This window comes from Bos indicus, chromosome 10 (assembly GCF_029378745.1).
Source record: "Bos indicus isolate NIAB-ARS_2022 breed Sahiwal x Tharparkar chromosome 10, NIAB-ARS_B.indTharparkar_mat_pri_1.0, whole genome shotgun sequence".
In the NCBI taxonomy this organism is placed as follows: Eukaryota; Metazoa; Chordata; class Mammalia; order Artiodactyla; family Bovidae; genus Bos; species Bos indicus.
Window position 1 is genome coordinate 100646021 of NC_091769.1, and position 25422 is coordinate 100671442.

Consider the following 25422-nt stretch of genomic DNA (forward strand, 5'->3'; position numbering starts at 1 on the left):
GAGAAGACAGACCTCCCCACCCCTGACAGTCACAGAGGAAGTCTCACAAGTATCTGAGGTGACCTCAGAGGACGGATAACTGTTCTTGAATGAAGTAATAAGCATCTTCTCTCCCTGTCCTCTTTTTCTTTTTTTCTTTTAAAGAAGATGTAGATAGCTGCTTTTTTTAAAAAAACAAAAAACAAAAACCTTGTTATTTGAGGGCAAGAAAGTTCAGTCAGGAATATCTGAACAATGGCATGTGGCCTTATTATCTCTGCAGGGGGAGAAACCATTTGGGCTCTAATTAAAAAAAAAAAAATGTGCAGAGGGAGCCAGATCCGCTCTGCTCCTTTCAGTAAACCTAATGATCATCATGGTTCCGACCCAGCCCCATTCTGAAGCAGCCTTCCCCGCCGTGCGCGGGACCCAGGTGGGAAGGAAGCCCACTGGGCGCTCCTGGCGGCCAGCCTCCCGGGGGAGGAGCGCTCTGGGCGGGGCGGGTTCGGAGCACAGACCCCGCTGCCCACAGATGGCTGTGGGGACCGGGGGCAGGACCTCCCGGGAGACGTCCAGGCGACCAGTCGCTGAGGGCTCCCCTGGAGTTGGGGGCCTGTCTGTCCATCTTTGCAAACCTCTTTAAGTAAGAGAATCAGTCACTCAGTCGTGTCCGGCTCTTTGCAACCCCATGGACTGTAGTCTGCCAAGCTCCTCTGTCCGTGGGATTCTCCAGGCAAGAATACTGGAGTGGGTTGCTATTTCCTCCTCCAGGGGACCTTCCCCACCAGGGATCGAACCCAGGTCTCCCGCACTGCAGGCGGATTCTTTACACTCAGCCACCAGGGAAGCCCCAAACCTCTCTGGGGTAAAGAAAATTTAGACGGCCTAAGGCTGGCTCTGTGCTTGGGGCAACCTCCAGGAGCCTCAGATTGCTTCCATTTTCTCTCCCAAAGCTGCCAGAAGCACCCGCGAGGTCCCTCCAAGAAGCACTGGAGCAGTTCCTCCCCTGGACAGTCATGAGGGAGGGGGGGCACAGCTGGATGCTGGTGAACAGAAGCTCCCAAAGATCCCTGACGTGTAGAAGGTTCTGGAAGGCAGAGGGGAGCGTGTCCTTCTTTTCCTTCTTGGACAATATGAGTGAGCACTTTTAAATACAAAGGAGATTCAGAATAAAGCACAAAAATATTTAGGAAGACTAGATCTGTCAAATCTTTCTTCTTAAAAAAAAAAAAGAAACCAATGCAGATCCAGTATTTTAAATATTTGTTACAATTAAGAGAATTAGGCTACAAAAAATAATGATCAGCTTTGAAATATCAACTTAAAATGTGGAATTAACCAGTTTAGACTTTGATTTTAAGTCAAAATCTCCCTGAAGTCATAAACAGTAGAAGAAAACTTAAGAGACCATAAGGTGTAACATACTCATAAGCCTAATTAGATTTATAAGAATTGCTTAAGTGCTCTGGGAGGCCTGTTTGTTGAGTCAGGCAGTTGAGTACTTACAAATTTAATATGTTCGATTTCCTTTACAAATGCAGTTTAAAATGTTAAAAGGAGTTTAATTAGCTAAGTTTGCAAATCAAACCAAACATTAATAATAAAAGGTCCCCTTAAAAGTGATTGTTAAAAATTGTTAGCTTATAAGTAAAATAATGAGATGTCTGAATAGTTCTTAAAAGCCTGAGGAAAGGTAAGGTTACAGATTTTCTAACTAATAAAAATTAATTTTAAAAAGAGATACCAGAATAATCTTCTTTTGCTCAAAATACTTTGAAACTCCACCCTGCCTGAAATTACTAGGCACCTGAATTATCTTACCTAATTACTGTCCACCTAAAAAATTACCTTTTTTAGTTACCCAGGCTTCCACAAGAATTTAAGTAGGTGTGCGTACTGTGTGTCGGGTATAATGTTAGGCATAACTGGGTATGTCTGGGCTCTTCCAAGCATCTGGTAGGAGAGACTGAGATAAGTACACAAGGTGGAAGGAGGCTTCCCAGCTGACATGAGTGGTAAACAATCTGCCTGGCCATGTAGGAGACCCCAGAGATTCGGGTTCGATCCCTGCGTCGGGGAGATCCCCCGAAGCAGGAAACGGTAGCCCCCTCCAGTCTTCTTGCCTGGAGAGTCCCATGGACAGAGGAGCCTGGTGGGCTTTTGTCCACGGGGTCACAAAGAGTCAGACACAGTTGAGTGACTAAACCACCAACATGGTGGACGAGGTAGAACGCGTACACGGATGGTTAGAAGACAGATGACAACTGACCGGTGAAGGTATGAAGTAACAGTGGAATTCAGCGGAAGGTATCGATGAAGGGGGGAGACCCAGATTCCAGCCCTGCGTCAGGAAGATCCCTTGGAGGAGGGCATGGCAGCCCACTCCAGGATTCTTGCCTGGAGAGTCCCATGGACAGAGGAGCCTGGCGGGCTACAATCCATGGGGTTGCAAAGAGTCGGACACCACTGAGCGACTAACGCATCCATGGAGGGATCGTGACAGGAGTGATGTTTGCACTGACTTTAGTTTGGACTTCCCCTGTTAAGGTCTGCGCGCCCCGCGCCGCCCTGCATCCGTCACGCACACACTGACGCTCAGGTCTGTGCAGCCCCCGCCGGCCCGCGGCGCCCTGCGTCCATCACGCACGCACTGACGCTTCTGCTGCCCTGTGAACCGGAAACTCAGGTTCCGAAAGCCCCGCAGAATTCTGTGTAAAGTGAAGGTCAGCAGGACGCGAGTGCAAGTGCACAGGAGACTCCCAGGAGGATCTGTGACATGACTATGGCGGGCCGTCTTTGCTCAGCTCCTGTTTTCTCTGTGAGCCTGGTTCCCTATCCCCCACTCACCCTACAGGTGAAGCTGGCAGATAACTGACTTCTGGACAGGATCCTACCCCCAGAAACAGGGTGACCATGGACCAATTTTAGATGTGAAATGAGGGCTGCTTTATTTTTTAAATTAAGTCCAAAAGGCAAGGATGCGATTCTAGTGAGAAAACAATAAATTCCCAAGTGAGAGGGTGGAGAGAGAGAGGGAGACCGACTGGCTGTCAGTCCCCAGGGAGACCTGGATCCACTTGCTAGAATGGTATGACTTGCAGGAAAAGCGCACTGACTCCTCATTAAGTGTCACCAGTAGAACTGGGTCCACCGCCCCACACCCAACCATCCAGTGAACTAGCACGTGCAAGTCCCACCCAGCGTCTCAGAACATTATCTTATCAGGAAGTAGGGGTGTTGCAGATGTAGTTAGGAAAGATGAGGTCATATTACAGAGCGTGCACGGCGCTAAGTCGCCCAGTCATGTCCGACGCCGTGCGACCCCGTGGACTCTAGCCCGCCAGGCTCCTCGGTCCATGGGATTCTCCAGGCGAGAAGACTGGAGTGAACTACCACGCCCTCCTCAGCACTAGAGGACGGTGGCCCCTAACCCAATGCCTGGTGAGAAAGGACACACCGGCAGCACCGGGGAAATGCCGTGTGACGAGGGGAGCGGTGTCCCCAAAGCAAAGGGTGCCAGAAGCTGGGGGGAGGCCCGGGTCACAGCGTCCCAGGACCTTCAGCAGGGGCAGAGCCCCGCCGACACCCCGATCCCGGACGGTCGGCCTCCGGGCCGTGAGCGCAGACGTCTGCCCCTTGGAGCGCCGGGCTTGTGGGGCTCTGCCGAGTACGGCAGCGCGGCGGAACCAAGGCGTCGGAGAACAGCCAGAAGAAACAGCAGCCCTGGAAGCGCCTACTGAACTCTACCAGAGACCAGCGCACACTCAATTTCAAACCCTTCTATTAACTCCGAATGAGACTCCCAGTAAACCAAGCACGATCTCAGTTGACGGGCAGCGGCCCCCTCAGCGCCGGCAGTGACGAGGTTTAAGCTGTTCTGGGGTCTGGCTGCCTCCCACTGCTCCACACCGTGACCCGTGGCTCAAAAAGTAGAGCGAGCGTCGTCACGATACCGACACACACCGTAAAGCCTGTTTGCTGCGGGCCTTCTCCCAGCAGCTCTAGAATCAGCGCTTTCCTCTCATTTAATACTCCCACTTCCGGCACCAACTCCATCGAGATAAACAAAAGTGATTAATTTTTCCCCATCCAGCCCTGGTGGGTTTCCTCCCGTGGATGTGGCAGGATTCCTCAGTAAATGAATGACGTGTTTGTAGGATGTCAACGGTGTTGTTTTTGAAGATCCCAGAGCACTGGTTCTTCTCAGTTTTTAGGTTATAGTGAGGAAGACCAAGGTGACCCCCGATGGGTCATGACCTCGTGTAGTCTCCCTCCTTCCGAGTACACTTGTTTCTAGGAATAAAGGGCAGCAAAGGCGAGGAGCAGTCCCTTCCCAGGTCATGTTACATCACACAGGACCAGGTTGTGGCAGACTGGAATGAGGGATTCTCCTGCTGGCCTTGAAGTAGCGGCTGGACTGTGAGGGTATGGGAGGGGGCCACGGGGCAGGAACTAGGTGGGTTTTACCCCACCAGACGGCCAGCAAGAAGAGGGGATCTCCACCCTGCAACCACAAGGACCTGAACTCTGGCGGCAACGCTATGAACCTGAAGAAGGACCCAGCTCCGGAAAGGACCACAGGCCTAAGACGCTTGCTTGCTGCCTGGTGAAACCCTGGACTCCTGAGCTAGGGCAACTGTGAGATTACAAACATGTCCTGTTTGAAAACACTGATATGGTGACCATGTCCTTTGAGGACTGATGAAAAAGAAGGAATCTCTAATCAGAATAGCTCAGGAAGATACAGGTTTTGAAGACAATTTCAGGGACTCGTCTAGACCCTCTAAACCTTATCAGTGAGCCCCAGGATGTTCTTGGATGCATAGTTATGAACCTATCTTTTTGTCTGGTTGATGCAGTTTGGTAATATCTGACAGACTAATGAGGTCACAGGATGTAAGGAGCACCTGTTAGTCATTTCTACAGTTTAAAACAGGAATTTAAATAATTTCTGTTTCATTCTGAATCTGTAAGATAGAGCTATTATTTTCATCTTTGACTTGCTTGGAGGGAGAGAAAAGCATAGATCTGAAGAGAAGGCAATTTCTTGTTTTACTAGGGGGAAAAAAAAACCTTCAACCCTGCCTCTTCTAGCTTTTAATTATAGGAACCAAAAAAAAAAAAAAAAACAAAAACCCCAAAACACACATAAAACAAAAAACTGCAAACAAGCAAAACCAGAAACATGGCTTGTAGGAACCCGGAAGTATTTTAAGTGTTTTTAAAAAAGGCACTTTTAGGAAGACAGATTCAGTTCATTTCCCCACAAAAAAAACACTTGTTCAAAACTAATATAACAACACCAAAAAGAAACTGACTTCCTAACCCAAACATCCTTGGAGTGATATACTGGAAAGAAAACAAGTAGAAATGTATGTAAAAATCTGGGTTTAAGCCCTTGTTCTACTTGCTTGCTTCCGTGTGCCTGGGAGGATGTTACTTTATTTCTCTGAGCCTGGGTTTTCTGCACCATAACATGGGTTGTCTTGAGAACTAGGTGAAATAGCAGTCATAAAGGGCCTGGCCTTCTCATCAGCAACCAAAACGACCACCAGGGCCCTAACAGAGGGACCGCCTTCAGCTGCCCCAGGGAGGGAAGGGCAGGCCTGACCTGCGATGGATGCTGAGCAGGAAGGACCTCACTCTCCTGCACTGATGTCCAGAGTTAAGTGTGGTTGCCCTGGGGGCAAAATCAAGGACTCTGTCGGACAAAAGAAGCAGAGAAAGGAACACAACCCAAAATAAACAAAAATCCTACAGCACCAGAGTGTTTCTGAAGTCTGTGATTCTCAGCTAGGGGAGTAAACAGGCTGCATTTGGGCAGGAACCAAATGCTACGGACCCCTCGTTAGCAGCAAACAGATCTGCCAGGACTTATCTGCAGGAGGCATGGGGTCTCCCTGGCCCACCCCCTGCCAGCGCTGGGATGGAGGACCGCAGGGCAGGGGACAGGCAGAGGATGCTAAGGGTGGTCCCTGTGTGTGACCCTCTCTGAGGCAGACGAGAGATGAGAGGAGGAAAGGTGACGTTCAAAAGCGTGAACGGCAGGTACAACGCCGGCGCCAGCCAGAGCAGATGGGCATCGGGGACCTGCACGGGCCCACCTGGTGCGGATGGGCGGGGTCAGCTCGGGGAGGCCACGGCCCCCGGCCGTGTGGCCTGCAGTCTTTAATTAAAGTAGCTGCCGCTTGATCAGCCTCTCAGACTAGAGGCTCTGCAGCGACAGAGGGTGCACCACCATGATCAGTGGGTTTTGGACAAAGGGAAAGCAGCGAGGCCGTGAAGTCACTAGTGTCAGAGCAGTGATTCGACGAGTCAACACAAGTGTCACGGAGACCCACGCTTTCCCAGCAGGGCACCTCTGCTGTGCTCGGCAGCCAACAAGGAAGCCGTACCCCTCCATGTGGTCTGCCGACGCGTCTGTGTGCCCGCACCTTCCCTGGGAGACGGCGGACCCTTCCACTTGGGGATGACGCTCTTGCATGTGTATATCCCGGGCATCCAACACGGTGCCAGGCACAGAGCGCTCAGGAATGGCTCCTGAGTGGACAGCCCCTTAGCCTGTTACGCTTATTCTCCACTTGCTCCTCACCCACTGCTTTCCTCTGTGACGAAGGCCAGGTCTCCAGGGCCAGTCTCATTAGTTGTGTGACGCTGGGCAAGTCGCTTCGCCTCTCTGTGGGACATTTCCCCCAGTGGGGGGATAAGATTACCTAAGTGTGTGCATGCTCGCTCAGTCGCGTCTGACTCTGCGACCCCATGGGCTGTAGCCCACCAGGCTCCTCTGTCCATGGGATTCTCCAGGCAAGTATACTCAAGTGGGTTGCCTTTTCCTCCTCCAGGGGATCTTCCTGACCCAGGGATCAAACCCAGGTCTCCTATACCGGCATGTGGATTTTTTTTTACCTTTGAGCCACCTGGGAAGCCCGGTATTTGGGATTAAATATATTAAATACACGTCTGGCACAAAGTAAGCACTACTGAAGTGTTACCCACTGCTGCTGTTATTTTGACTTCTTTTTCATTTCTTAAATCTTTTTTGGTTTCTCCTCTTTCTCACTAGGCTCCGTGAGGAAAGAATTTGTGTCCATTTTCTTCACTGATGAATCCCAGGCACCAAGAACTGTGTCAAGCCCCAAACCCCAGTACATATTTACCAAACGAATAGATGGACTTAAGTTCTTAGATCATCATGGTCGCATCTGCCCCTGTGTTAAACTGTATAAACCTCCTCACAGTGTCCTGCCTTGACTCCCAGAGTAGATGGAAGTTCTCTATTTTTTGTTGAAAATAATAGCTTCCATTTATAAAGTACCCTCACATCTATTTTCTCATGTGAGCCTCCCAACAACCCTGTAATAAGTCCCCATGCTGTCTACCGGAGTAGAACATACCCAGCAGCTCTGCAAAAACATCAGGACCGAGGTTGACGGTAACGCTCCACCTCATCTCACCTGTGAAAGGCCATTTATTACCTGATGAGGAGGAGCAGGGCTGCCTAATATTTTTGCATTGATTTATATTGGGATGATCTTACTGTTGCTATTTTGCTGAACAAAAAAAGACTCCTTGTTTTTATCTGCTGTCTCCCCAACTGCTATTTTACAATCTTTATATTTTTTCTTTCCAACTAAAACAAACAGGACATGTTCATTGTAGATAATTTGATTTAAAGAGAGAAGGGTATAAAAAGAAGAAAAACTGAAATTACCTACCACCCCATTTGGCGTCAGTACTTGCTTCTCAGGAAGTATCTGAAGCGAAACAGCACTGCTTTGCAGAAAGAAGTGAGCCTGGCCTCTGGGCCACAGCGAATTCTGCAAGTCAGGAGAGTCCAGGCCTGGGGTGGGGGGTGGGGTGGGGGGCTGGCAGGAGCTGAGAAGGGAGTGCAGAGCGCCCAGGTCCACGTGGTGGGGAGGGGGCAAAGCACGGGCTGCATCCTCCGGCAGAGAGAGAGGCGTGTCCTTCACACCACTGACGACCGACCGCAGTCCTGTTGAAGCAGGACGCGGGCACCACGCCCCGAGGACCAGAGCTGTTCAGAAGGCTCCAGCCAGAGAGTTGGGGTGCCGGGGCCCCAAAAGGGACAACACAGAGCCCTCCCGTCTGGAGTCGGGAGGAAGTCCGGTAACGGCATGGCTGGCCCGTGGGGTCCTGGTTCTGGGCCTGGAGTGTCTCTGAGCCAGGGCCTTGGACAGACCTGCTCCTTCTACAGGCGTGCAGGGCGGCACGGACGGGAGGAGGGGACCACAGGGGAACTGGTTTCCAGGTCTGCTCCATTGGCTGGGGACGCGCCAACGACAGCGACCACATTTATATCTGAAATAACCGGGAGCCAGGGTAGACGCAGGGGCTCGGAGCCGCTTCAGAGGTGTGGGTGAGCTCTTCAGAGGTGGGTGAGCTGGTGGCTGCAGGCAAGTGTGGGCTGAAGTCTCCAGGACCCTACCTGCCCTTGGGTTGCAACGTCTCCTACTCGACCTGGGCCAGGTGTGGAAAGTCACAGGAGCCGCCTCACGGCAGCCCTGAAAACCCCCACCGTGTTGTGCGTTTCCACACCTCGGCCAGCTTCGGGGCTCTGACCACCTGGAGACACGCCGGGGCTGAGACCAGATGGTTCTCACAAGTCAGGATCTGAAAGTCATCCTTTCAAACTCCTCACCTGCGGGATGATGTGTCTGAACGCATTCTCTATTCTTCAGACACAAACTGTCTCACACATACACAGTTTATCCTGCATCAGAGCATGGCTGATGACCCACAGGTCCCCTGTGCTTTAATCAATAACATCACTGCCTCCGCTATTACAGGAAACTATGAACTGTTGGGATCTTCTATCCCCGTTTCAGTCGATGTAAACCCGGGCAAGAAAACACAGGACCCTTAATTATATAACGGGGAAGGGTTATGTAACAAAGGTCCTGATGCACCTTCACCTGTATCCCTGCCAACAAGGGCTGAGGCAGCACACCTCTTTGGGAGTAACAGGAGCCTCCGAGAGTTGTGCAAAACCATCTCTCAATATTGGTTTAACTAATCCCCCTTGTTCACGATCAACAAAAGCCTCTGCCCTTCTAACCTTGTTTTTCCACAGCCCTGGGTGAAGCAACCCCATCTCGGGCCAACGGCTGCTTAAAGCGACGGCACTCGCGGGCCACACTGGGGGACAGAAGAGGAGGGAAGCGTCCATTTCTTGGAGAGGCTGGTTCCCAGTGCCTGGCAGGGTCACCATCATTTCATAAAGCCACTTCTGAATTTCAAAGAGGCAGGGCGCTGATCACTGGTGACAGGAAGCATTTGCCCGGAGAGTCTTTTGAAAGCCACCCGGCATGTCTTTGTTGGAGGAACCCAAGAAACAATAATAGTAACAACAACAACAAAATAACAACAACCCCTCCTTCCTTTCAAAGTGTGCTGCCGAGCAAAACGATTCCCCTCTGGGCCTCCTTTATGTCCTCCTGATAGAAATTACATTCGAGGGCACCCAATACAAAAGGGCACTCACGCAAGCGAGGTGCCTTGTAAGTGACATTCCCGGGAACCTTTAGAAGAGATATCGATTTAAAGCTGCCAGGACGCCGTGTGTGCACTGCCGCTTCTGTCATGAATCTACCCGGCACCCCACACTCCTGATTCAAACCAAGTCTGGAAAGATGAGACCTACTGAAACGACGTTAGGGGCTCTGCTTCACCCCGCGGAGGGACGGGAAACTCAGAATGAGGCTAAAAGTGCAGCTTGTGGAGTCTGAGGTCATATAATAGCTACTGATTTTATAAATTCTACCCTCTGCCTGCAACGTGTGGGTCAGACGGTTAACGAATGAACCTGCGAGCTGGGACTTTCCATCCGCTTGAGGCCAGGAGTGGATTTTTCTTTTTGTCACTGACACATAGTAAAACTAGATACTTTGGAGTCCTTTATTTGAAAGATGCATGTACTTATGCTATCAAATCCCATTCCTGAAGCTCAACCTGTTCCTCTTTTTTGCTTTTTCTTTTTAAAAATCCCTCTTCTTTTTGTTTCCCTGGTAAGTACAGAATAATCTAAAGGTATAATTTAAAATTCTGTGCTCCCCCAGAAAACTTTCTGAAGTCTGAACCACAGACTTTAGAGTCGCTTCAGAAATCTCAGCGGTCTGGATGTGAGACATGAGATTTAAGGTCTGAGTTCAAGCCCTGACTCTATCAGGGTGGCTTTGGAAGGGTCACAGGACACGCTTCCCGGGGCTCATCAGCATCTGGCAGGAGGAAGAGATGGAGGAAACAAACTCAAGTCTTTTACCCTAAAACCCCCTCTTTTTTCCTTTTGGCTGCACAATGCGGCCTGTGATATCTCAGTTCCCCGACCAGGGATCGAACCTGTGCCCCTGCTGTGGAAGCACAGCCTTGACAACCGTACCGCCAGGGAAGACCCCTGCCCTAGAACGCGCGGAGGCCAGTCTACCCCGTTTTCTGATGGGACCTGTATCAGTATAGGCTGTGCGGCTCCCCCCACTGCCTGTAACCAGCTCACTGTCCTCCATGGACATCCCAGAGAACCACGGAATCCCTCTGATGACCGATCCCTCCTGCAAAGCTTGCCTGAGAGCCACCGACGTGACCTCAACAGGCACAGATGAACTGCCTGGATGGAGCAGAATCCACGTTGAATTTCCTGAGTGCAGGGCTGGGTGCACACGGGCACCTTGGTTCCCAGGGCTTCCCTGGCAGCTCAGCGGTAGAGAACCCACCTGTCAACACAGCAGCACAGGAAGACCCCTGGAGAAGGAAATGACAGTCCACTCAGCGCTCTTGCCCGGAGAATCCCATGGACAGAGGAGCCTGGCGGGCTGCAGCCCATGGGGACAGGTCGCAGGAGAGTCAGACACGAATCAGCGACTAAACAACAACAAGGGCTGCTGTAATAAAGCACCACAAGCCGGGTGGCTTAAAACAACAGAAATGTATTATCCTATTGTCTGAAGGCTGGAGTCCAGGATGAAGGAGCTGGCAGGGCCAGGCCCTCTCTGAAACCGTTTGCTTCTTGCCTCTCCCAGGGCTGGTCACTCATCCTGGCCCTACTGAGCTCACAGCTGCAACCCTCCAGGCTCTGCCTGTCATTTCATGGAGTTTCTCCCAGGTGTGTGTATGTGTGTGTGTCCAAATCTTCTACTAACAAGGATGCCAGTCACCGTGGGTGAGGGCCTGCTCTAATGACCTCATCTAGACAACAAGACACAAACTGATTCCATCTGCAAAGACCCTGTTTCCAAATAAGGTCACATTCCCAGATACTGGGGCGTGGGGAGGGGGTGGGTGGATGGGTTAGGACTTCGACATATCTTAGCTGGCGGGGGATGGTGGTGGTGCCATTTAAGCCATGCTGTTAGGGAGGTAAGCACATTTGGAAGTCTAAACTCAAGTGTACAAATGAAGGATGACCACCAAAGCCCACTTTAGGTAAAGTGGAAGGAAAAATGTAAGTGGAAAGACATCATGGTTCTAAAGGTTACATGGGGGAAAGATGATTACTTCCAATGGCTGGGCAGCGGAGCGCTGGTCAGGAAAGTACCATTCTCTGCCCAGGTCAGCCCACATGCTCTGCTCCCTGGACAGTCTATGCCTCCCCTCTTGGCCTCCCAGGCCCCACTGCCAGCAGCCCCACCTCCACCCCCCGCTGCTGAAATCCTCCCAACTCTAGAAGCGACAGCTCCGATTTCACCAGCGGAAAACCAGGTCACCTGCATCTGACCCTTGATGACATTTTGTCTGCTCCTGAGTGACCTCGAACTATGGCCATATGTACCTTCATCTGCCTATCACTCCTTGAGAGCAGGGGTCATTTCTTACTCAATCACCGTGCCCACAGTAGGTGCGTGTAAATATTTGCTAAAGGAAAGGAAGATAAGAGGAGAATCAGAGGAAATACCAGCTGTTTTGAAAACTTCACCATGGAGAGGACCTTTGAAACCAGGGGGGCCTATCACTTCCCCCACTGAATCTGGGTGACCTTTGCTACCAGGCCATGCTTCTTGGAAATCCTAAGAAAGGCTGAAAGATAAGCTAACCACCGAAGGTAAAGAACAAGAGCTCCTTTGGTGCAGAAGAGATTATCACTGACCCTCTGAGAACTCACCTCCCTGAGGAGTCAGTATCATCAGTCTCCAGCAGAAGCCAAGTTCCCCTTGATCTAAGTTTCAGGCCCCTTCTGACGCACAATCGTTTGGCAAATAACTATGAGAGGCACCTGAGAGCAGGCAGCAGGGCCTACAGCAACTTCTTCTGAATATCTGGCATTACCAGCAGCTTGCAGGAAACGAAATTGAAATGGATGCTGTCGGTACCACGGTGGACTGACGTTCATTAAAGGCTCCCATTGGCATGCACTGATCTGCTGGGGTGAGAGCCTGCATAATGTCCCTGACACCTGGGTGACCCTAACAGGGAAGCCCAGGAAGTGACACTGAGAAGTTAGTGTGGTTATACCTTTTTGCTCAGGCTAAATTTCTTTGTTCAGTTTCTTTTAGAATCGAGCAGGTCAAACTGGTAATCTGATGGGACTCTCTTATTCATCAAGGCCTGAATTCAGGAATGTCTTTCCTTCTGATAGTAAATTATACGGCTGCTTAAAAGTATACCTAAAAACTGACCATCTGAAGGGATGCCTGCTTCCAGGAAAGGGAAGAGATGTACTTTAACCTATTCTTCCCACTAAATATACCTAGAAATGGTGGACATTAAATATAAGACAAACAAAAGAAGACTCTGAAAGGCAGAAAGAAGAAAGCACACCAGCGAAGGAGCATACAAAAAAGACAAGTTACAGAGCAAATTAACAAAATATTAACAGATATAACTCAAGAATATTTTAATAGAATTATATACTGTGACTAAGTGGGGTTTATTCCAGAGATGCAAGACTGGGTCAGTATTCCAAAATCAATCAAAGTAATTGACTCTATCAACAGGCTATGCAAGAGAAAGCGTATCACGCCAGTGGATGCAGAAAAAGCATATGAAAAATGTAGAATTTAATCCTGATAAACAGTGCTCAGCAAACAGAATAGAAAGGGATTTATCCAACTTGTCAAGCAGATCTACAAAAACCCTACAGCTAACATTATGCCTAATGAGAAAAGACTAAACACTCTCTCCCTATAATTGAGAACAAGGCAAAGATGTCTGCTGTCACCATTTTTATTTAACACAGTACTATTATTCTTATTTAACATAGCCAGTGAGATAAGGCAAGAAAATGAAATAAAGGCATATAAATTAAAAAGGAAGAAATAAAATTGCCCTTATTTGCAGGGCTGTCTATATAGAGATCTCTTGGACTGCAAGGAGATCCAATCAGTCCATCCTAAAGGAGATCAGTCCTGGGTGTTCATTGGAAGGACTGGTGCTGAGGCTGAAACTCCAATACTTTGGCCACCTCATGTGAAGAGCTGACTCACTGGAAAAGACCCTGATACTGGGAGGGATTGGGGGCAGGAGGAGAAGGGGATGACAGAGGATGAGATGGCTGGATGGCATCACCGACTCAATGCACAAGAGTTTGGGTGAACTTTGGGAGTTGGTGATGGACAGGGAGGCCTGGCGTGCTGCAATTCATGGGGTCGCAAAGAGTCGGACACGACTGAACGACTGAACTGAACTGAACTATATAGAAAATCCCAAGGAACTTACAAAAAAAAACCAAACAAAAAACCCTCCTAGAACTAACAAGTGTATTCAGCAAAGTCTCACAATACAAGATAAACATACAAGATAAACTGTATTCCTATATGTTAGCAATGAATGAGTGGACACCCAACATTTTACAATTGTTCAATACAAATGAAATATTTGGGTGTAAATATAACAAAACATGTATAGGACTTGCATGTTGAAAACTACAAAATGCAAATGAGAGAAATCAAAGATTCTACATAAATGGAGAGGCATACCATGTTCATGGATTAGAAAACTCAACACAGTAAAGATGTCATTGCCCCCAAACCGATTAACAGGCTTAATACAATGCCTATCGAAACCCTAGTAAGGTTCTTTTATACAGATGAGGTTACATATATTATAATATAGTTTTGCAAGATGTTACCAACAGGAAAAACATAATTTCCTCATACTACAATTTTTTACAACTGCATTTGAATCTACAGTTATCTTACAAAGTTTAATTAAAAATAGAAACAGTTCTTTGCTGTCTCCACTGTGAGAAGGAAGTCCATCCTCAACAATTAGACTTCTGACATTCCAGAAAATGTTGACATCACTCTGAAGGGTCATACCATTATTGTGAAGCGTCTCAGAAGAACCCTTCAGAGGGACTTCAATCATTTCAATATAGATCCCAGTTTCCTTGGAAAGAAACGAAAGGGGTTCCAGGCTGACAAGTGGGTGGGTGAATAGAAACTGGCTACTTTTTGACTATCTGTATCACCTACAGAACATGATAAAGACTATCAGGCTGTGTTTCCATTACAAGAGGAGGCCTGTGAATGCTCATCTTCCCATCAATGTCATTATTCAGGAGAACAAGTTTCTTGTTGAAATCTGAAATTTCTTGGGCAAAAAAAAAAAAAAAGATGATCCAGGTTCAGATGAGGCCAGACATTGTTTGGTCAGTATCTCAAGCCCAGAAATGTGAGTTAATTCTCAAAGAAAATGACACTGAAATTGCATTAATTTCAGTGGCTTTGACTCAGCAGGCCACAACAGTTGAGACAAGGATACCAGGAAGATTTTAGATGGCAAGAAGCCTGTGCCAAAGGATCAGTCCAGCAGGTGATGAATAAGGTCTAAGGTTTCCAGCTACAGAAACAATAAGATGCCAAACGATTCCTAAGTCTTACCCGTAATATTTTAAAGACGCAGTAAGAGCCTTGTGGCCTTGACATATATGCACAACCATGTGTACAAGAGCCAGCCAGTGGGAAGCCGCTGTACTGGCCCAGCGAGCTCAACCTGGTGCTCTGCGGCCACCCAGAGGTGCGGGACGGGGCAGGGCGTGGAGGGGGCTCAGGAGGGACAGGACATGTGTGTGCTTGTGGCTGATGCACGTTGTGTGTGGCAGAAGCCAACCCAAGGCTGTAAAGAATTATCCTCTAATTAAAAAAAAAACCAAAAAGCCCTGTATTGATTTGGGTGTAGAAACACAAACCCCCCAAAAATCCCAAAGAAACAAACCCTGACCACCCCTTTCCCCAGCGTTTCCTTCTCGTATTGAGAATGAGTGAAATGCAAAAAAAGGGCTAGTGGGACACCTTCCGGAGAAGGCGACGGCGGCCACGCCAGTGCTCCTGCCTGGGGGATCCCAGGGACGGGGGGCCTGGTGGGCTGCCGTCTACGGGGTTGCAGGGAGTCAGACATGACTGAGCCACGCCAGTGCTCCTGCCTGGGGGATCCCAGGGACGGGGGGCCTGGTGGGCTGCCGTCTATGGGGTTGCGGGGAGTCGGACACGACTGAGCGACTTCACTTTCATGCACTGGAGAAGGAAATGGCAACCCACTCCAGTGTTGTTGCTTGGAGAATCCCAGGGACGGGGGAGCCTGGTGGGCTGCCATCCATCGCACACAGTCAGACACGACTGAAGCGACTTACCAGCAGCAGGATACCTTGATCACTTTATTCGTGTACCCCATGTACAATTCTTTGCAGCACTCACATCTGCATGACATTACGTGACATTACATTTGGCCATCTGTCCATCCTGCCGTACCCACTGAAATGGAAGCTCCACACAGGCAGGGCCTCTGACGTGTTCACACTCTGGCACATTCTACAAGTACTAAAAAAAAGAGCTGTTGAATGACTATGCGGAGCTCACTTATAAGCCTTTTTGGATAGAGTATTTCCAACCGCCTAACTTCCCCCAGACCCCTTCTCTCGTCAGGAGCTGCTCTTTCAGCATCACCCACCAGCAGGACACGCTCTGACATCACTGTCACGGGTCCTTTAGTCTCATCTGCGCTCCAGACACTGTGCAAGGACCCACCATGTGTACTCACAGCACCAGGACAGTCCAGTCTTGGGGATCGTCCCCAGGGGTCAGTTATAATCTAGGGCACTGGAACCTCCGTGTGAGGCATGAGGCTGCAGCTACTGTCAACAGTCCCTCTGCTCACCTGGTCCACACATCAGGAACACGCCCTCTAATCCCAGCCTTGTTTCCTGACAGGATCACCTTGATGTACCTCTACTTTGACTGGCACACAGAATCTGGGATGTCTGTAACTAATCTGATGATCTCCATCATGTTTCCCATGTACGTCTCAGCTGCCAGTATCGTATAGGGGGACTTTAATGTGAAATAATAGCTTTGATAGCCAGTGGCTTCTAACTTCTTACCATATTCCTCATTATAACTGGGAGTAGAGCTGGGAGTAGGCAGTGTTCGGCAGCCTAGGGGACACACACACTGCCGCCAGCTGGACACGTGGTTTAGGGGTCGGCAGGCAGCCCGTCTGTTCCCTGACTGCAGGATGTTTTATTGTGTCTGTTCTATTGAGAGATATATCCTCCGCACTGTGTGCAGTGGCTGCTCAATAAATGGCTGCAGACTGAATGAATACAACCAAAATCTTAGGAATCTCTAGGAGGACCGAGGCATTTCTGAGCTTAAAACTTGATGCATTCACTGAACTGCGTCTGGAGTGTGAGTGAAACGTATCAGTGTCTAAATGGTCTGGGGGGAGGGAATTATAAATTAAAAGTCTTGCTATCGGAAGAATTCTTGCTTACTGCTCTTGCCGCCATGGAAAGAGATGACAAATAGACAACATAATTACAGAATGCCGATAGTTAACATACACCCAGCTATAGCAAACATGAAAATTGTAAATGAACGATTATATACTAAAAAGGAGACTGCGAATGATCCACTGGGGGGGAAAGGCAGAAATCTATGAATGAGATGGTACTAAACAGTCAGCTGTAATTCACTCCACTCTCCTCCCTAAGAGCTTTTCCAGCCAGATGCAGTGACTCTTTCCTGTGAAGCCAGAGAGCTGGACTGGTATTTCCAAGCAGATAATTTTCCTAGCTGTAGGTAAGTAGCAGCTCTGTGGGAATCAATCAGGAGGAGTCCGCCTCTTCTCTGGGAGTCTTATTTCAGTCCCTCCATCTTCCTTTGTTAATTTCTTAAGTTGGGTTTAAGGGATGCAGAGACAAAGATCTATTTGTTTTTATCTCTTAAGACTTCTTTTGGGAGGCAAAGTGAGAAGGAGAGTTTTTATATCTTTCCCACTAAGAATTCAAGGACACTTTCAAGTTTCTCTCCCTTTTCAAGGACAGAAAACCGGACGGGCACTATGTACTATGTCTAGCCACAGAGACTCAAAGCCTGTAATAAAATCATGGTCACAGGACCAAAGAAATTGATGTAGGTGCAAATAAACTCTTACATCAAAGACGCGGATGGTGCAGAAATCACAGTCCCATATAATATGGTCATCTCATATAGTAGAACACGGTCAGTCTCACATAATACAGTCATCGCAGGAACCAATCGCTCCGTCTCAGCCCAGGCCCCTGCTGCCACTCGCCCGGCTGACCGTGACGGCAGGACAGTCCTGATCACAACAATGACACCAACACCGGAAGCCATCAGTCACTGCGCTCCTCTATCGCTACCAACGGCCTGGCAGCATGGGTATTATTATTCCCATATTACAGAGGAGTGAACTGAGGCCCAGGGAGGTTCACATGGCTTGCAAACACTGAAGCCAAGAGAATTTGAACGCAGGTCAACGTCTACAGAGCTGGATGATCCTGCTCCATGAAGCCACATTCTCTTTTTGTTCATTCAGCGAAAACAGACGCAGCTCCGCTATCGGGCAGGCGTTCCCCCTACCAAGGCTGAGGCCTGCTGAGGAGCTTGGCGTGACCCCACTGCCACGACCCTGGGGAGGAGGAGAGGAACCAGGCAAACCGAGCCGGCCTCCACTGCCGATGCAGGCTCTTCTCCTGGGTAAAGGACTTCTCAGTAAACAGCCATCAGGTCTCTCCCCCAGCTAAAATGTTCCTCAGTGCAGAACTGACTGGGGCTTGAATCATTACCTCTTTGGAAAATGAGGTGCGGAAAGACAAAGAAAAATTCAAGGGGAAAAAAATGAGTGGAGGGCACAAGCAGGAAATATACAGAAAAAGAAATACAAACGGCCTTCAACCTCACTCAGTTCAGGAAATGAACACCAAGAAAATGTCACCTCACAACACTGTAAGATATCTAAGACTAGTGAATGTTTTCACCCACCTAGAGCCAGACATCCTGGAATGCGAAGTCAGGTGGGCCTTAGGAAGCATCACTATGAACAAAGCTAGTGGAGGTGATGGAATTCCAGTTGAGCTATTTCAAACCCTAAAAGATGATGCTCTGAAAGAGCTGCACTCAATATGTCAGCACATTTGGAAAACTCAGCAGTGGCCACAGGACTGGAAAAGGTCAGTTTTCATTTCAATCTCAAAGAAAGGCAATGCCAAAGAATGCTCAAACTACCGCACAATTGCACTCATTTCACATTGTAGCAAAGTAATGCTAAAAATTCTCCAAGCCAGGCTTCAACAGTACGTGAACAGTGAACTTCCAGATATTCAACCTGGATTTAGAAAAGGCAGAGGAACCAGAGTTCAAATTGCCAACATCCACTGGATCATCGAAAAAGCAAGAGAGTTCAAAAATATTTATTTCTGCTTTATTGACTATGCCAAAGCCTTTGACTGTGTGGATCACAATAAACTGTGGAAAATTCTGAAAGAGATGGGAATACCAGACCACCTGACCTGCCTCCTGAGAAACCTGTACGCAGGTCAGGAAGCAACAGTTAGAACTGGACATGGAACAACAGACTGGTTCCAAATAGGAAAAGGAGTTCATCAAGGCTGTATATTGTCACCCCGCTTATTTAACTTATATGCAGAGTACATCGTGAGAAACACTGGGCTGGAAGAAGCACAAGCTGGAATCAAGATTGCCGGGAGAAATAGCAATAACCTCAGATATGGAGATGACACCACATTTATGGCACAATGTGAAGAACTAAAGAGCCTCTTGATGAAAGTGAAAGAGGAGAGTGAAAAAGTTGGTTTAAAACACAACATTCAGAAAACTAAGATCACGGCATCTGGTCCCATCACTTCATGGCAAACAGATGGGAAAACAATGGAAACGGTGACAGACTTTATTTTGGGGGGCTTCAAAATCACTGCAGATGGTGACTGCAGCCATGAAATTAAAAGACACTTGCTCCTTGGAAGAAAAGCTATGACCAACCTAGACAGCATATTTAAAAGCAGAGACATTACTTTGCCAACAAAGGTCCATCTAGTCAAAGCTATGGTTTTTCCAGTGGTCATGTATGGGTGTGAGAGTTGGACTATAAAGAAAGCTGAGCGCCGAAGAATTGATGCTTTTGAACTGTGGTGTTGGAGAAGACTCTTGAGAGTCCCTTGGACTGCAAGGAGATCCAACCAGTCCATCCTAAAGGAGATCAGCCCTGGGTGTTCATTGGAAGGACTGATGTTGAAGCTGAAACTCTAATACTTTGGCCACCTGATGGGAAGAACTGACTCATTGGAAAAGACCTTGATACTGGGAAAGATTGAAAGCGGGAGGGGAAGGGGACGACAGAGGATGAGATGGTTGGATGGCATCACAAACTCAATGGACATGAGTTTGAGTGAACTCCGGGAGTTGGTGATGGACAGGGAACCCTGGTGTGTGGCAGTCTGTGGGGTCGCAAAGTATCAGACACGACTGAGTGACTGAAATGAACTGAACTGAACTGAACTGAATGAGGGGTTTAATCCAGGGGTGCAGTCACACAGTGAAAAGCTCTGGAGTCCATGAAAAGGCCAGCTCCGTATGCACTGACACAGAACGGCCATTATGATCAGAATAATGTATGTGGTATGTGCCTGTCCGCATAAACCGACACACACACTCAGGTGCGTAGAGGCACTGGCTCAGAGCACACATAAGGAACCAATCGTGCTGGGTCCCACGGATGGTCAGTGGCTGGGCCTGGCCCCCAGGACCCAGACTGTCAGCCCAGGGCTCTTTCCACAGCAGGAGCATCGGTATAGACAGGGTTTCTCCCCCTCACTCAATACTCACCCCCAACAATAATCACTCTCGGAGAAATGGCAGCAACCTCCCCAGCCCTGTGATTTTGTTAGGCAGCACTGACTGATTAGCTAGTTTTCCAGTTAGCGACATCCCCCCATATGACAGACAATGCCATCCTTTGAGTGATGAGGAGAGGGTGAGACCGGCTAGACAAGTCAGAACACCACCCCAGTGACATTCTCTACCCAAAGTGATGCGACCCTATGACTCGGAGTCCAATCAAAACGTTTAGACGGACTTTAGGTTTCTATATAGAAAGTTCATGCCGAGGTTAAGTCCTCATGATGTGCATGACTATTACTCCATATGTGGATTATTCCCCGTGAATTTTCCATTTCAGGCCAATGCGTAACCAGCCAGCTCCCTATTAAGTACCTACTGCTCTTCCTACAAACCCACGCGGCAGCGGCCGCCAGCTGGTGGATACGACCCAAACCTAGCAGCAGGGTCGCTTCCGCATTCGAGTCGCAGCAGAACAAGTGACGCGACAGCAGGTGACACCCTTACCTGCCGGCCGCAGTTTCCCCATCTGTGAAGTGGGGCGTCAGTGCCTCGGGGAGGAACCCTAAAGTCTGCTGGTTGTGTGGCAAGGGTAACCGGAGTTCACCCAGCTAAGCCATCAGCAGCCGCCTGGGAGCTGCCTTTGGAGGTTCCCGCTCCGGAGCATGCATCGGGATTCCTGCAGAAGCGTGGGGGTGGTCACGCGTCCGAAGGCTGAACGAGGAGCTGGGGTCACCGGCCTTCTCACAAAGGCACACAAGCCCAGCCCGGCTGCTGGCGTCAGTCCCTTCAGTGAGCCTCTCCCTGGAGCCCTCCCTCCCCTCCTCGCCTGCGGGGAGAACCCTGGTCGCCATGGTTCACATGTGAGACGGCTCTCCAGGACCAGCGCGCTGGACTGGGGCGGTCACGTGGCCACAGTGACTCCAATCAGAATCCCCGATGCTCCTGGGAATTGGGAACTGAGATCAGAAGAGGGCTGGTCCAAGCCTGGATGGGACAGGGTGGGTTGGGGGAAAATGGATACATGCCTGTGTCTGGCTGAGTCCCTTCACTGTTCACCCCAAGCTATTGCAACATTGTTAATCAGCTATACCCAAATACAAAATGCTTTGGGTGTTAAAAATACATAAATAAACAAAATTAAAAGAAAACAAAAAAAGACGGCTGGTCCACCTGGACCACTCTCGTCTACAGAGGGTATTCAGCGTGAAAGCTCTGGACGGCTGACCGCTTTACGCAGAACGTTGGAGGAAATGCCAAGGACACACGGCAAGCAGCAGCGAGGATGCAGGGGCCGCCAACACCCATGGCAGCCTTCCGGTTCCCAGGCCTGGCCCCGGGGTCCTGAGAGACCCCAGGGACTGCCTCCAGCAGACCTCTATGGAGTCCTTCCTGACCTAGCTGCTTGAGACCACAGGAAGCCGGGGACATTCCCAGTCCCACCCTCGTGGATCCCAACGAGCAATTCAGAGCCGCCTGCAGATGGCACTTTCCATCCTGAGACAAAGAATTACTATTCTGAAGGTGCCAAATTTGTGGTAGTACCTTTATTTTGCCTGATTGCATTACTCAGACAGAAAGAACTATGAATAATAATAATAATAAAGATACCATTAAAGTAAAATATTTGACACTCACAAGATTAAAGGCTGAATACAGTAATCTTCTCATAATCACCGCCGGATATGCAGCACTTAATCAACAATTACACTGGGAAAATGCCCGAGACTTGATGCTTAAGTAGCAGAGAAAAGCAAAGGAGAAAGTCAAGAAATCATCATAAAGTGAGAAGGGAATATTATCCAATCTACATACAGCACGCTCTACTGTAAGAGTTCTATCTTTTCCTATCAATGTTATGCATTAACAACAACAACCCAACAATACACACCCTGAACCAAAACACTCTAGCAAATGAGCTATTTTTAAAAACCACTTAAGAGTATTCATGTAGTGGTGGGGTAGTCCATTAATCAGAGTGCTTGTGCATGTGTGTTTTTTAATAGCTGTATCGAGGTATGATTTACAATTTCTTTTAAAAAGAGTTTCTTCAATCCCTCTTGCCCCCTGATGGGAGTGGAAAATGAAATGGTCCAAGCAAGAAATCAGAACCTGGTAGGGCAGGAGGCTGGAGTGAGGCCAGTCCAGAAGTCGGGGGCAATAAACTCCACCTCCTAGGAGGTTGGGGGTTCACACCCCTGAAAGTCAGACAAGTGACGGTTAGGAAGTATGTATGTATTTTCATATGAGAACATTGCTTTAAAAAAAAAAAAAAAAAAGAGGGTAAGGTCTGAAGGCCAGGTCAACATATCTCAGGACCAAGAGGACAGCTCTGACCACCTTGGGAAATAAGCAGCCGTTTATGACACCTGCCATCTCATTGGGCGAAGTCAGATTTCTACAACACGAGTTTCATTTTTAATGTTCTTTTTAAAGAGCTGACTCTTCATTCAGGATGCATACAATGCCAGCAGCACAAATACCCGCGCTGTATTATAAATAGCCTCTGTTCAGGAGGGCTGGGAGCAGAGCAACCGTTTTTAACCCAGATAGAGTTTTGACAGCCCCTGTAGGTTCTTTCATAACGTCGAAGCATCAGCCTTGTTGGGTTATTTTATAAGAGTATATCCTTGATGGCCGCAGCGGTAGACAATGAGGCCGTGTTATGACTTCACGCACACACAACGCTGCCCTTCTCTTCTCTGAGAGGGCTTCTTTTCCTTCTTCCGCAGGTGAATGTGGTCAACCTGACATCATGGAATGCAACTGAAGTAGCAAGTGATCAACGTCAACCACAGTAACAGTGCTTTAAAGAATTACCCCCGACAACCCTAGTTCTGCCATTTTCCACGACCTACGAGGTGAGGGAGCGCCGTGAACGGGCGCCTGCGCCTCGGAGGGAGGAGTCTAAACACAGAGTCGGCCTCCGTCCGCCCGTGGACCCACGCAAGTGCCCTCCCCGGGACGCGCCGGATCACCTTAGGGCTCTCTGAGCTCCATCCCGCAGGAGAATGAAAACAATGAAAAGCTATATTCAGCGCTGGCTACACGAGAAAATCTCTCTGCACTGGCGCTAACAGAGAGGCCCAGAGGAAAGAGCCACAACAAACAGACCCGCAGAATCCAGCTCATGACCGGCCAGTAGAGACAGGCCGTTAATCTTAACACCAAGGATCTAGAAATCCGATTTGTACAGAACCGTGAGGCAAAATGAAGTCAGGTTCCTGCAGAAGACAAAGTATTTTCTTAGAAACATATCATTTTGGTACTGGCCTTTCCTAACCTCAAGTCTGACCTTGGCATACAAAGGCAACCCACGGCAAGTTTCCCCAAATAATCCAGGAGTCCTCAAATATTACCCCCTGTCTACCTCATACCTGCAAATGCCATCCACAAGTCCTTCTACCGTATCTTGGGGAAGCAAAGAGACACAGGAATCTGCCTGTGGCCCAGTATCTCCGGAGCTCAACCAAACTCGTGAGAATCTCATCAAGTGTGAAGGGTGTGAAGAGGCAGACTGACTAGACCTGGTTTAGGTCTGCTGTGTGATTTCCCATCAGGCTCCGGGCCTGTGTTAACAGGTGAGCGGACGTGCACACACACAAAGGAAACCTGTCCTGCAGGATAAGATGTGTATACGAACTTCACTTCAAAGGAGGCTACAGAGAAAAATCTTGTAGAAAAATCTTGTATTACCTTGTCTTCTTAGAGCTACACAAGAAGGAAAATTAAGAAGGAAGACAGAACTTCCTCCTTAAGATTACAGAAAAGGGAAACACACAGAAGGTTCAGATCAGGGCATATGAAAACCCAGCTATCCTTCCTACACATACAAAAACTTGTCACGACAGTTTTCAGAGAGAGCTTTTGGCATGGACGATCCAATGCTTAAAAGCCAGAGGGGCCCTTCCGATTCATCCAGGTCCAGCTCCCCGACTCCATGGAGCACTTCGTGTGCTCATCTCCTTCAGCCCTTATTAATTGAGCACCTACCACACCCAAGTCCTGCTTTAAAGGCAGGGAACACAGGGATGAATGAAGAAGAAAATGCCAGTCTTTAGGAGTTGACATTCTAGGAGTAGGCGCTTCCCTGGCGGCTCAGCGGTAAGGAATCCGCCTGGCAGTGCAGGAGACGTGTCCATCCCTGGGTCGGGAAGATCCTCTGGAGAGGGAAATGTCGATGCACTCCAGTATTCTTACTGGGCAAATCCCATGGACAGAGGAGCCGGCAGGCTACAGCCCACCAGGTCACAAAAAAACTGGACACAACTTATGGACTAAGCAACAACATCCTAGCGGTGTGATGAGGAGACAGAGTAACCGAGACTCACATTTGTCGGGTGGATGGAAGTGCTTTGGGAAGCGCTGCTGAGTGAGTTTTACCAACGGGCACACTGAAGGCCCCAGAGCTGCAGAGGCAGTCTGAGAGCAGCAGCAGAACCGGATAACCCAAGTTCGGAGCTCCTTACGTTCTTGTGCAGCAAAGGAATACCAAAATGCTGATAAAGACAAAGGGAAAGTCAGTGTGGAGAACGTGCGTCCTATTTTTGGAAGAGCATGCCAAAGATACACAGGTGGGCATCGTTGCGCTCTTCCCGACTCCATCCTCAGGATGCTGCACGGATCTATCAACCCAGAGCTGACAATCTTCACTCTGCAACTTGAAACATCAAAGAAGTGTTGGGGGCCATAAAATACTCCAGGGCAAGAAATGTTTTTGTGTTTGAAAACAAGAAACAATATTCACCATGGGTTTCTCATTTAAAAATGTCTTGGCCCTTTAGTGCTTGAAAAGGCATTGGAAGGAAAAAAGAGAGAAACAGGAACCTGGTTTTTTCCCTCCCCGTCTCTTTAACTGGGTATTTCTTGCTGTACACATTTCCCCCCATTTGGAGCGCCTCTGCCTCAAGGTTATAAATCACTTGTGAAATAGAGTAAAGCAGAAAACTCTTTCATCCACCAAGGCCCTCATTTGGAAAAGCAGTTCCGTGAGAAAGAAGAAATTTTCAGGTAAAAGAGATGTAACAGAACGCTTCAAAATTCACAGGTCTCCCTCCTTCTTCTCCCGAAGTGGAGCTCTTCCCTGTGTGTGCTCTGTAAGTGTGCTGGTTACACACACATACAGAGACACAGACACACACACAGACACACAAACACATACAGACACACAGTCACATCCACACGCAAACACACACAGACACACAGACACACACACAGAGACACACACACAAGACATACAGACACACACACAAACATACACACACAGAGACACACACACAACACACACACGCAAACACACAAACACAGACATACACACACACAGAGACACACACACAAA

The 25422-nt window shown here is 48.7% G+C and overlaps 1 protein-coding gene and 1 pseudogene across 14 annotated transcripts in view; one reads left to right on the forward strand and one right to left on the reverse strand.

The window, feature by feature from the left end:
* LOC109564160 (large ribosomal subunit protein uL6-like) overlaps window positions 1-14705 on the forward strand; it is a 41848-nt pseudogene extending 27143 nt beyond the window's left edge.
* FOXN3 (forkhead box N3) overlaps window positions 1-25422 on the reverse strand; it is a 452985-nt gene that overhangs the window by 75100 nt on the left and 352463 nt on the right. The gene's annotated exons all lie outside the window — the stretch shown is intronic.